Genomic DNA, 13,728 nt, shown 5'->3' with positions numbered 1-13,728 from the left:
AGGATTTTCTGCATCCATCCTTGAGCCACCTCAGAAGTTCTCCCTGTGATGCTTCAGCATGAAAGGCTGACAACTTTTCAAAATCAAACAAATCATTACTGTTGTAGTTTGTTATCGTTAACATACATCAATTTCTGCAACAATCTACTACTGCTTGTTTAGCAGTTTGGTCTGCAAAATTCTTACCCTCTGTTACAACATCCTTGCCCTTTTGATGGGCACAGCATTTGATTACAGACAGCCTCTTAGGTAGCTAAAGTGCATCTAACAATTATTTTATGTACCCAGAACCACCAATGATTTTATGTACCCTGAGTTTTTAATTTGATTTCCTGAAGAGGTCAGAAACCCTCTCTCTTTCCAAAGTTGCCCAAAATCATGTACCACCCCAAAAGCATAACGGCTGTCTGTAAAAATATTGACCACCTTGTCTTTGACTAACTCACAGGCTTTTGCAGAGCCACTAATTCAGCTATTTGAATGGAATGAAAACCCTCTAATCTTTGTTGCAACAATATTGTTTCTTCAGTGCAGACGGCTATTCCTGAAGTTAGTTGCCCCTTTGATTTCTTCCACAGGAACCATCCATGAACAAGTTCAAATCAGCATTGGGTATAGGACTGTCCTTTAGGTCCTCTCTAGGAGAAAGCAAATAGTTAGTTACACACACACAATCATGCTCTTCACCATCTTGAGCAGTAGGCAACAGAAATGCAGGATTTAGAACAGGACAGCGGATCAGAGAAATAGATGGATCAGAATGAAGTGTAAGTGCATATCTAGTTAGACGTGCAGTCGAGAGTGGTTCAGTTTTCATTTTAAACAAAAGCGATGATACAAAATGAGGGACAGCTACTGTGAGATCATGCCCAAGCACCAATGTTTGTGCCAGATTAGCTAGAATGGAAGCAGTGGCAACTGCCCTTAAACAGGGTGGAAAACCTTTTGCAACAGAATCAAGTGCTGTGTTGTAATAAGCTAATGGACAATAGCTGTCCCTATGTTTTTGTGCAAGTACTCCTTGAGCAAATCCATTTCTTTCATGACAGAATAAAATAAAAGGTTTATCATAGTCTGGTAACCCTAAAGCTGGGGCAGTAGCTATGGCTTGTTTCAAATTCTGAAATTAATTTTCTCTTTACTATTCCAAAGGAGAGGCTCTGGTGTATCCTGCTTTAAGAGATTTGGCAAAGGTTTGGCAATTTCTGCGTAGTTAGAAATCCACTGTCTGCAGTATTCTGTCATACCTAGGAAAGACCTAAGCTGTGGCTGAGTATTCAGACATGCAGCCTTAGATATTGCATCAATATGAGATGGTAACATTTGCCTGCTACCCGGAGATATTAAATGACCAAGATAATGTACCTGAGATGACCACAGTTGTAGTTTTTCTCTAGACACTTTGTGTCTCTTTCCTGCAAGGATAGTCAGAAGATGCAAGGTATCCTGCTGACATTGCTGAAAGGACTCTGATGCTATCACTAAATCATCTACATATTGTACTAACACAGACCCACCCAGAAATGTCACATTCTCCAAATCTTTTTTCAGAATTTGAGAAAATAATGAAGAAGATTCAGTATATCCTTGTGGTAACCATGTCCAGGTACATTGCTGTCCCTGATAAGTGAAAGCAAACAGAAACTGACTGTCAGGGTGAATTGGTATAGAAAAGAATGCTGAACATAAATCTATTACAGAAAAGTAACTAGTTGTAGGTGGTATGCAACTCAGTATTGTTGCTGGATTTGGAACAACAGGAAAAGTAGGCAATACTGCATTATGTACGGCCCTTAAGTCTTGTACAAATCTATAAGTATCCTTCCCTGGCTTTTTCACTGGAAAAATACAAGGGCTTTTAGCTTGTTTTATTATTCCTTGCTGTATCAGATACTGAATTACAAGTCTGATTCCCTGGTCTGCTTCTGGCTTTAGTGGATATTGTGGAACTCTAGGGAGAGGTTTTGATGAATTTAATTTTATTTTTACTGGTTCTGCTGATTTCAGTATACCTACTTCATTTGCTTGCTTAGCCCACAAGTTGGGAGGTACCTGCTGTAGTAACTCTCCATCTGCCTGTATGCTTTCAACAGGCTGTTCCTCAGCTTCTGATAAAACTGCCAATACTTCCCCCTTGATTCTGTCAGAACATTTAGATACACCCCTTCTGGGGTACAGTAAATAGTACAACCCAGTTTGCATAACAAACCTCTTCCTAGGAGATTTACTGGTGCAGTAGTACTCAAAAAAAAAGAATGCTTTTCTTCGATCGGACCTAAAGAAATTAGGATGGGTTCTGAAACAGGATATGTAACCATAGTATTTGTCAATCTGACTGCCTTTACTTTATGCTCTGATACTGGTATTTGGCTATCTGAAGTAATTTTTAACACTGACCTAGTGGCTCCGGTGTCCACCAGAAATGGGTTTTCTTTGAATTTATTTTTATCTTAATGTAGGACCCATTTTGACCTATTGGCAGTAGAGGGTTAAGATTCACTTCTGTATCATTTACTTGACCTAGTCAGTATGGCACTTCCTGACTCCTTCCAATCAGAGGAGGTGGTGGAGGAAACATTGCATTATTATAATTTGGTTGCCATTCAGTCCAAGTATCTTGGACTCTGCATTTTCCTGTGTGGGCATCCCCCTCTTCAATGTCCTGCTTCTCCACAAGTGAAGCAAGATGTGTAAGTTGAAGCCGGAGGGGCACTGCCAGCTCATTGTTGCTAACCAGCTGCACCTTGTTCCCCTCAGCCAGCACGTTTAATAAATCCTCTAGCAATTCCTCTTTCCCTTCCCCTGCTTCTACCTCGACCCCTTGGGTTTTCCAGCTGCCTGATTTGTAAAGTTAACAGCTTATCCTCGGTATCCTTTCTTCGTTTTTCCTGATACTCTGTACAGTGATTTGCAGCACTTAATAAAGACTCTAAATCCTTTCCTTGCCAGTCTATGAGCACTTGCTTTATTTGATTTTGTACAGGGGCTTGCAGACCCTGCACAAAGGCTGATGCAATAGCTGGCTTAGCTTGCTCTTCTGGGTCTGGTATTCTATGTCTAGCAAATATTGTGTTAAGGTGACTTAAGTAGTCTGTAGGGGCTTCCCCTTTATTTTGTTTACATGCCTACATTTTAGATCAGTCAGTCCTAACTTGACACACATTTGTAATTTTGTTTAACAGTGCTGTCCATTTATCTGTTAACGCATTCCCTGTGAGAGTGAAATCTGTTATCTCAGCCTTTTCTAGTAACTACTTTCTTATTTCATCTAAAGTAACTTCCCTCAGCAGTTGATTTAAATCTGTCAAAGTAGGATTGTAACATTCTATTATAGTTTTTAATTCTTCTTTGAATTTTAATGGATCTTCTCTAATATTTGGAAATTTTTTTAGACATAGTAAGCAAATCAGCAGGGGTCCAAGGACGATGAACAAGTTCCCTATTGTTAGCCCCCAAAATTTCCCTGAGAGGTGCCAATAGATCTCCTCCAGAGGTTGTAATCTTGTGTTGTAGCTTGTCATGTGAGCATGTATGGTGAGATACAGGAGTGTCAAATACTAATGCACCTGTTGGGGAAGTAGAAGCTATCTGGGAAGGATAGGAAGAAGATCCCCCTCTACTGCAGATGCCTGTTCTGAAGATGAAGTTTGAACAGGGGAACTAATCTGAGATGTACCAGTGTCACGCAAACTGGGTGTCCAATGGACATTGGACTGAAAAGTATGGGTCTGAGAAACTACACTTCAGTATGTGCAAACAGAAATTTTATTTACACCACTGGGAGACAATATTCTTAGCAGTTGGTAAATCAGTCTCACTGGACAGAGAAAACCTTATCTTTATAAATTTTTCTTATCAAACCTATTGTGCAATTTTCTTACATTATAATGTCTTGTGACAAATCAAAGACTTTGCAAATGGCCTCATCCCTTGTGATTTTCACCTCAGACTTCACGTGAACACCTTCCTATAAATGACCCACCTGCTTCAAGGGGTCTTGTTTTCTAGCCTTGGACATTTCAAACCTTCCCTAGCAACAACACACTCCTAGCCTGGAGGAGTCAGGCTAACAAATTCCTTTTACAGTAGCTAACATGCCTCGGCTTCATACAACACTTACTTTTTCCTTGTTACATATTAAAATAATGCAGTTAAAGCACAGCAGTAACTTCAGCTTATGCAGCTGTATTTTTCCACAGCCCTGCATACAAATTATATTTGCTTTTTAACAATCATATTATAGCATCATTAATGAAACTGAAATTAATATACATTTTTGATAAGCTTATCTTGTTCTATAACAACACCATTTTTGTATGTTATTGTTCACTTTAATCACAGGAGACAGGGAAAATAAATGAGGTTTTTATATATACACTCTGGAAAAATAAAGAAGAGTGGTACTTTGCAGTGTGTACAGCCTAGGGAATATGCTGGGTGACTTAAAACTATAACAGAGGAAGTAAGATGTGGGAAAATAGATACTTGGATGCCCAAGGTTAAATAATCTACAGAATGGACAACGTGAGAAAGGGAGGAAAGTAACAGCATATATTAAGGTAAGAAGACATAAATAAACCTGAAGAAGGAGTAGCAAACAAAGGAAAGTTTGCCATCAAAATTGAATAGTACAAAGTAGAATCTGGGGGGGGGTAGGTTCTACATTCAGACCTCTTTATTCACAGTGGATAGAGAATGACAGAATCTGGTACAGGTTTTTAATGTGGGTGAGAAGGAAAGACGTACTAGTTATGGAAGATCTAACTTTACCTATGATGAGCTGGAAATGGTCTTTTTTAAACAAAAAAATCTTTATTAAATTATCAGGTATGACATAGGCAATCACACATTTATATAAATGAAAACAAACCATATTTACATAATTTTAGTTGCACACAATATACATCACAAACCATATTGACATAATTGTAGTTGTAAACATTATACATCACTTATAATCTATCCAGTCATTGTCAGTCAAACATTACATAGCTCTTTCAAATCCTGCCTTGTTTTAAACCTCGTTCCTCCTCTGCATGTATTAGTCTCACAATTCCCATTTTTCGTATGTGATGTTCTCTTACCCTTTTCTAAAGATCCCAGTTCCAGTTATTTTATCTCTGTTACTATATTCACTACTTCTAGTAAAGTTGGTCTAGACTTTTATTTCCATTTTCTAGTAATTTTTTTATAGGCAGCCACCATAGTTAGACTCAGCAAGGCCTTATTATGTCTAGGCAATTCTGATTCTGTATCCTAACTCAAAAAATAATTACCTTAGTTAAACCAATTTGTTTTCCCAATATCTCTGACAGTGCAGTCTGCAGGGAAACTTTAAAGTCCGCCAACTCATTGCACTCCCAGACAATATGCTCCTACTTACCTCTTTCTTCCCCATCACACCTCCAACATTTGCTGTCTACCTGAGGAAAAATTCTTTGGAATCTACTAGGGGTATAAAAATATCTATGCAAACACTTCCAGGTAAAGATCCTAAATCTTCTAGACTTACTTTGTTGCATATTTGGGAAACATACATAAACCCCCACATTGTTTCTTTGTGAACTGTTTATCTAGTCTCTGTTTCCAATCCTTTCTAACCTCCTCTGATTGATTCTTATAGTTATCATGCAATATTTTGTATTCTGTAGTAATTATTCCTTTTTTAACAGCAGCTTCTGTTCTAGAGTCTAATAAAAACTCTACCAGTGCTGGTCTTTCAATTTGGATCTCCCTATTTCTTTCTGTTTGCCTATAATCTGATATCAATACTTGATAGGGAAGGCAATCTCTATCCTGCAGTTCAAATAAATTCTTGACTTCTTGCATTATATTACCTTTCCCTCTCTATTTGCTCCCAATAATACCTTGATTCTTTTACCAGTTTTCTCCAGTAAACTCCAGTCCCCTCTTGCTTATTGTCTGTATCCCTAATTGCAGTCATCCCTATTGGTAGAATCTCCTTTCTCCATTTACATGTTGGCTTAGTTCTTAAAATACTTTCTGCTACTTTATGAACATAATATGCTGCATGGTTATTGTTATTCTCTTTAAGGATCTGCATCCAAAATCCCAGTCCCTCCTTGTTTCTTGAGCTTCCACCTGTTTCATCAACATCCCTTTCCACTTTGAATTATAGGTTTCTGCTTGTGCTATATATATAGGAGCCTTAATTGTGTAGCTCTGAAATACCCCTTCAAATCAAGTAATCCCAAACCACCTTGTTCAATTGGAAGACTCACCTTATCCCATTTGAGCCTTGCTGTCTACCCCCCCCCAAGATAATGTCCTTCAGCTCTTTATTGATTGATATCCACAACTTATCCTCTGGTTGATAAAAATATGCCTGACCTGTGTATAAAATTAAAGGGACTAAAACAGTTTAACTGTTTGGATCATGCTATCCCTATCCATATAAAAGAGCTTCTACTTTCTCAGTTTTTATATTTTATTAGTCTCTTTCTACCTATCCTTAGCTGCCCCACCAGAATCCTTTTAATCCATACTTTCTAAGTACTTCATTTTATCATGTCCTCATAAATATGGATATTGCTAAACCAATTCTTATGTGGGTTTCTAATTTACAGCGATTGCCTTTGTTTTAACTTATTTATTATTTATTTATTTATTTCAGTTTGATTACCAGGGAAGTCCACTGGGCCAAGAAGTGCCCATTTTCAGTGGAGGCCCAGGGAGAAAAGCTCCACAAGCAATACAATGAAACATGGTTACATAAAGTTAATGGTATAATACAAGAGTAAGATTCATACAGTCTGGAAATACATTTACATAAAATGTGCATAATGAGCAAGCATAATAAAGCAATACAGTGCAGATAAAAAAATAAAGATAATACATAGATGTGCATAAAATTTTTTTTTTTTTTTTTTAACAGACTGAACAAAGTTGGAGTCAGGAGAAAGTCAGAAGAGTCAGGTTAAGTGTGGGGGTAGAGAGGGGCAGGAAATGGAGAGCTCAGGGCGAGAGATCCCTGGAATTTATATCTGGTGAGAGCAGGAACATTTCCATTTGGATGACAGGTATTCGAAAAGTTGGGTCTTGAAGGATTCGGAGTTAGGTATAGTCCTAAGAGAAGGAGGGAGGGAGTTCCATTTTTTACCTAGAGAGAAGGAGAGTAGAAGTTGGCCGGCAGGACGTTTGGGTTTGTGGATGGAGATAAGGTTTTGGTGTTCAGTTCTCAGAGATCTGTTTGGGGTGTATGGTGGAAGGATGTTTATTAAGGCAGGGCATGAGTCTGGGTAGAATATTAGTTTGTGAGTGGTGGTTAGTTGGAGATAGTCTAAGTGGTTAGGAAGTTCAAGCTAATTTAGAGATTGAAGGGTAAGGCAGTGGTGAGTTGAGGTTTTGGATTTAGTTGCGAATTTAGAGATCTTATTATAGCAAGTTTCAAGTTTTGAGGTATTGGAAGTAGACAGATTGGTTAGAAGAGGGGCTCCATAAAGAAGAGAAGGTAGAAGGTATGTAATTGCCAGGGTGTGCCTAGAGGAGTTGGAAAGAAATTGGTTATTTCTGTAGAGCATACCTAACTTTTGATGGGTTTTCTTTATGTTTTGTTGTATGTGGAGATCGAATTTTAGGTGTTCATCTATGGTAATGCCGAGTAGTTTAGCGGAAGGCACCACTTCTATAGCAGTGTTGGTTTGGCTTAGGACTTTGAAGGAATCTTTGTCAAAGGAGGAGGAAACTCTGGTAGGGGTGAAAATTAGAATTTTGGATTTATTAGAGTTGAGGGAGAGATGGTTTTGGTGCATCCAGTTCTCTGTAGTGGAAAAGGCTATTTGTGTTTTAGTCTGGAGTTCAGTAATGTTAGAGGCAGCACAAACTAAGGTGGAGTCATCAGCGTATTGGATGACTGTAGTGTCAGGGATGACAGAGTGTAGATTATTTATAAAGATGTTGAAGAGCATGGGTCCGAGGATGGACCCCTGGGGGACACCGGTAGGTGTGGGCAAGAAGGAAGAGGTAGAGTTCATCCATCTGACAGCTTGAGATCTATCAGATAGGTAACTGGAGAACCGGGAAAGAGTATTTGGGGAGAGATTAAGGTTGGCGAGATGAAAGAGTAGGTGTGTATGGGAGATGGTGTCAAAGGCTTTAGAAAGATCTAGAACTACTGTGGATACAAGGAGTCCAGAGTCCCGGGCTCGATTGACTGTTTCAAGGAAGGATAGTAAGGCAGTAATGGTGCTGTGGCCGGGGCGGAAGCCGTGTTGGGTGGATGTAAGTAGGTGATTCTGGGTTAGGAAAGGTAAAAGCTGGTGGTGGACACATTTTTCTAGGACATTAGATATTGGAGAGAGTAGGGCTATGGGGCGGAAATTAGAGATAGTGGTGTTAATTAATTTTGTATCCAGAAAAGATTTGAAACTGCCTCAAAATATCCCACAATACTAAAATGTCCGTTTCTGATTTTATCAGGTATAAAATAATGTCATCTGCAAACAGAGACAGCTTTTCTTGACTACCATACCAGTTATATCCTTCAAATTCTGAGTATCTTATTTTCCTTGCCTGTGAGTCTAAATATAGTACAAATAACAAAGGTGAAGGAGGACACCCCTGCCTGGTTTCTCTGCTCAAACAGAATTTATCAAAGAGGAACCCACCCACTTTAATTTTCACCTTCAATCCCTCATATAGACTCCTAATCAACATTATAATTTTATCAGGGAATGCAAATACTTCCATTGCCCTGCTCATAAACTCCCAGCTTATGCTGTCAAATGCTTTCTCTGCATCAAGATCCACCAAGAAAAGTGGTATTTTCTTGCATTCAGCCACCCTCTGGATCATCAGTGTTGTGTTAATGTTGTCAAATATTTGCCTCTTTCCACAAAACTACATTGATCCATGTCTGCCAATCACCTTACCATTGTTTTAGCTATTATAGACAGAAACACTTTTTAATCATTGTTTAAGATTGAAATGGGACTGTATGAAGCTGAATCTGATGGCTCCTTACCCTCTTTAGGTATTACAACGACCACTGCTTTCCTTCCAGGATGTTGGTGCTTCTCCTCCTCTTAAAATAATGTTAAACAAAACCTTCCAGGTCTTTACCAAATTTTTCCCTCCTAGCTTCCAGACTTCCACAGGAATGCCATCTATTCCTGGGGACATTCTTGTTGATTTGTTATACATCACCATTTTTATCTCATCTCCTCCAGTCCTAACTATTAGTAATTGAGTCTCATCTGCCTCTAACCTTGGCATATTTAATTCTTCCATAAACACATCCATTTATACATTTTCTTGATCTCCACATTTCTCTGCTTTATACACTCTTTCATTAAATTTCCGTTGTGCTAAAAGTTTTTGTGCTCTGGCATTATTATCAAAAACAGTTGCTTAACAGCAATCTTTCTAAATCCATGTATCTTATCAAGTTAATCCTTTATTTTTTGCTCATCTTCTTGTTCTGTGTGATTCCCCCTCTTCTGCAATGCTTTAACATTTGTCAGTCCCTCTAAATAATTCTTGTTACTTCTTAACCATGTCTCTCTTTCTTTTATTTCCACCCTATTTTTAAACTCCACTCTAATTTTATCCCACTCCCTAGCTATATTTTCAGAAGACATTTCTGTCTTCTTTAATAACTCCCAAATAATTTCCACTACCCATTCCTTAAATTCCTCTCTTTTCAACAGATAGGTGGAAAAGTGCCACTGTCTCACTTTTATTTCATTAACCTGCATTTTTATTTTAGTTATTCTTGGTGCATGATCTGAAATAGCTACTGGATGCATATCAAAACTTTCAATTAATTGCACACATTCCTGTGAAATGTAAGTTCTGATTAGCCTAGCCCAGTTTTTGTATCTTGGGGAATAATATGTAAATTCACTCCAAGCTCCAACTTCTGAATTCACATGCCAAATATTTTCATAAATTTCTTCAGAAATCTATCCTCCTTTGTTATAGTTTCCCTTTTGGGCCCCCGAGACACATCTTCCCTGCTGCAAATCAAATTCCAGTCTCCACCTATAAGTAATATTCCTTGCTGAAAACTGATTATTTCTCCCCAAATTTTCTTAAGCATGATTATTGCAGTTTTAGGTGGAATATAAATACATGCAGTGTTCCTCCTCCCTTACCAGGAGCCCCTTAGTACTACATATCTACCATTATTACCTTTTTATTCTCTTCTATCACTATTGGAGCTCCTCTTGCAATTAATATAAATGCTTCTCTTTTCTTTTGTCCCAGGTATTCCACCAAAGAACTGTCCTAAAAACCTTTCTTTATCAAATTCACATGTTCAGTTCATTACAAATGTGTCTACTGTAGCATAAATATTTGCACTCTACATTTTTAAATATAGTTCACTACTCCTTTTTGTATGTATCTGGGAGACCATTAACATTTAAAGATACTATTGAAAGGGTTGTAATGTTAAAAAGTTATTATTACCACCTTTTATTTGCAACATCTTTTTTTTAAATATCAAGTTCCAGCTTTTGTGTTGCATGCACTCACTAATGTTTGACAGGTTGACCTTTTATACAGTTGTTTCTTGTCATATCCATTTGAGCCTGTCACATCTTACAAAAATGTTGTTTTTTTTGAAAGCCTTCAAACAAAAACTGCAAAAAAAAAACAAAAAAAACAAATACACCCCCAATGCACCCCAAAAACATATTATCTTGATATTAACACATACAACTATGTAAATCTTTACACATTGAAGTTTTGCCTTCCTAAAATGAACAATTGTCCCAAATTGACAGCCACACTCATAGACTTGGGTGAACCTAAAAGGAAGGTTATCTATGTTTAGGTGCATGGTACAGCCTGTGCTTCTACTAAGTTCTGTGTGTTTTTGACTTATTGTTATTGCTCTCCTAGAATGAGAAGCATTCACTTGAATGCTTTCAGGAAACATTATCTCCTAGCCATTGAAAAAAAGCCATTAAAAGAAAGAAGAATTCTGTTTGTATTGCTCTTTATCAGCTTGTCTCCGTAGAGACATAAGAACCAAATACAGAGTTGCTTCTACAATTATTTATTTATTTGCTAGAGGAGAGCTTTATTATATTCAATGTTCTTTTTTTATTTATTTGCTTTCTCTTAAAACTTGTTACTAGGTAAAGCCAAGAGCATCAACCAGTCATTCCCCTATGCAAGAATGAGGAAAAAACACACAATTTTTTTGTATCATACTGTTTTGAACATAACTTTGAAGAGAAAAGAAGGAAAAGAACAAGGGCATTTGTGTACTTTAGTATCCCCATTACACTTGAAAATAACAGAAAACTTTTCTTTATAGCATGCAGATATCATGCACTATACAAATATTACTGTTAAGAACAAAAGTTTGTTTTACTTACAGTTAACTCTTTCCTTCCTCTTCCCCTCTCCTAAGAGTTCCTCCAAGCATTAATGACATGAAATAGGGCACATGCTTTAGAGTCTCCGACAAGTTTAACAAAGTCAAAAAAGTTCAATATTTCTAGGTTTTCTTTTTCTGTCATGTTTCAGAAAAATAATTAATGCTTTATACTCCTGTTTATCTCCATCTCCCAAAACTAGTTTCTGCTTCCTCTCCAGCATACTCCCGGTTCTTCTAGTCAACTTTTGTACTTTTTTTCTATCTCTCCAGCATTTTCCATTGAAGCACTGAAAAAGGTTTCACTGGCACAGTCTTTGTTCTTTATATCTCCTCCTTAGCATGCTCTTTATCAAAAAAAATATTTTGTCCCTCAAGGAAAGAATATTCTGAAGAAGCTGGATATAGCAGTTTGAATCTCATGCCTGCTTCTCAACATTCCCTAATTAGTGGAATACATCTACTTCTCTTCTGTCTGGTGTACAGTGAGTAATCATTTACCACAAACACTCTACTGCACCCACATTAATACTTTGTCCATCTGCCACAGTTTTGTCAAGACCAACTCTGCCACAGTTTTGTCAGAATCAACTAGTTCTGCTGGCAAGATTGCATCTTTAGTATTAAAGGTCTAGTTTGCTTTCGCATGGCCAGGTTTGGAGCATACACATGATGTGCCCTTTCAATTAACAACTCCTGTTGTGGAATTCCAGTCCAGTTGATGATTTGTGCTTTCATAAAATTAATACGTCTCTTCCTTCCAGCTTCTTTGTTACAGCAGACAATCTCAGGTTTTCCCTGCATGCTCTGTACTCTAATTCTATTATTTTTTGTAACATCTCTTCTTGAGCAGTCTCATAGTCAGCCAGTCTTTTCTTCATTTCAACCTCCAATCTTTGCAGTTTTATCACTTCAAATGACTAACTGTTTAAAGCTTCTTCCATTTCATCCAGCTTTTTGTTATTTGAGTTGATATACCCCATCAGTGTTTCATTTATTTTAGTCAGCTCTGAGTACATTTGACTTATTTTTTCATACACGTTACTGGAAGTCATGTCTTGCACCGAAGCTGGAGCTTGCACTGCTTTTTGCTGTACAACTACAAAATTCTTCCCAGTCAGTGTTTTTCCTCACCTTTTGTGGTTGATTTTCTTTCATGTTCTCTGAATTTCATTTTTGCTGGCATCCAGTCAGTTCACTTAATAGTCAGTCACTGAAAATTAGCCAGAAAATTAATTCACTGGCTGTCTTTTCTGAGTTTCTGTTTTCACACTGGGAGAACTGAAATTAACCTGTTACTCAATGTGCAGCCATCTTAAAAGTCCGAGCTTGAAGTGGTCTTACACAGAAATGGAGAAATAGAGTATGGAGCTAGTAATGTAGGCTATATTTCTGCAGTAAGTTAAAGAAATCATATGGAAACAGAGGGTATTAGATGTATTACTAAGTAAGACTGTGGGATTGTATGCATGAGAATGGAAGATGGAGAATCACTGTTAAATCTTGATGTGACTTCAGTGGTTCACACTCTTGGAGTTAGGGTGCAGGACACTAGAGCTGACTCATGGAACTACAAGGAAGTAATAATTCAGTAAGCTGTGGGGAGTCAGTGGGTGACGGCATAGGGGACTAGAAATATGCAGCGTTGTGGAGGTCTTTAGGAGTGCATGATTATGAAACATGGGCAGACACAGACAAGAGCATAAAGGTAAGGAGGATCATAAATAGCAAGGTATCTTGCTGAATTAGAGGGAAGGCTGATGATCCAGTAAAGAAGGAGTTGAGCAAAAACATAATTCAGCAATGAAACAGTAGAAGGTTCTAGGAAAAAATTTCACTCCACAAATAATGGTGATAAAAAAATTGCTGGATTTAAGAAAGTGTTAGGCACAGTAAAACAGGCAGATCAGAAGTGTAATGCTTAAGCAGGGTTTAGAGATCTTATTTAGAGTTTAGGGTGCTGGAGATGATATGTGACATGGCCTTAATTAAGAGGGTTCTCTTTAATGTTAAGTAGAAACCTCGGAGGAGCTTTTCTGTCCTTCAGTGCTGCTATTAACTACACACTTATTGTGTAATTACGTCTTTCAGAAGAGTTACAAACTCATCCTGAGACTGTTTTCACATGTAATGAATGCATTTTTACTGTTTATGAGCGTTTAGAGCATTTACCATTTCTGTGGAATGAAAAAGTATATTATATTATATTATGTGATCTCTTGTAGCTGAATTTCACTTTAGTGCTTTGCGTTTGGGAATAGAGGCATCATAAATATGTTCTGATTTTCGGTTTTGAATGGTGACTTTAGAGGCTGAAACCATTATTCATGTATGGCATTAGTTTTCCTGTTACATTTGTGTAATACACTTTCAGAGATGTC

The sequence above is a fragment of the Protopterus annectens genome, chromosome 1.part0 (genome assembly GCF_019279795.1).
Source record: "Protopterus annectens isolate FY-2018-M chromosome 1.part0, PAN1.0, whole genome shotgun sequence".
NCBI classification, from domain to species: Eukaryota; Metazoa; Chordata; order Ceratodontiformes; family Protopteridae; genus Protopterus; species Protopterus annectens.
The sequence above is the reverse complement of the archived record's forward strand: the minus strand, read 5'-3'. Positions refer to the sequence as shown.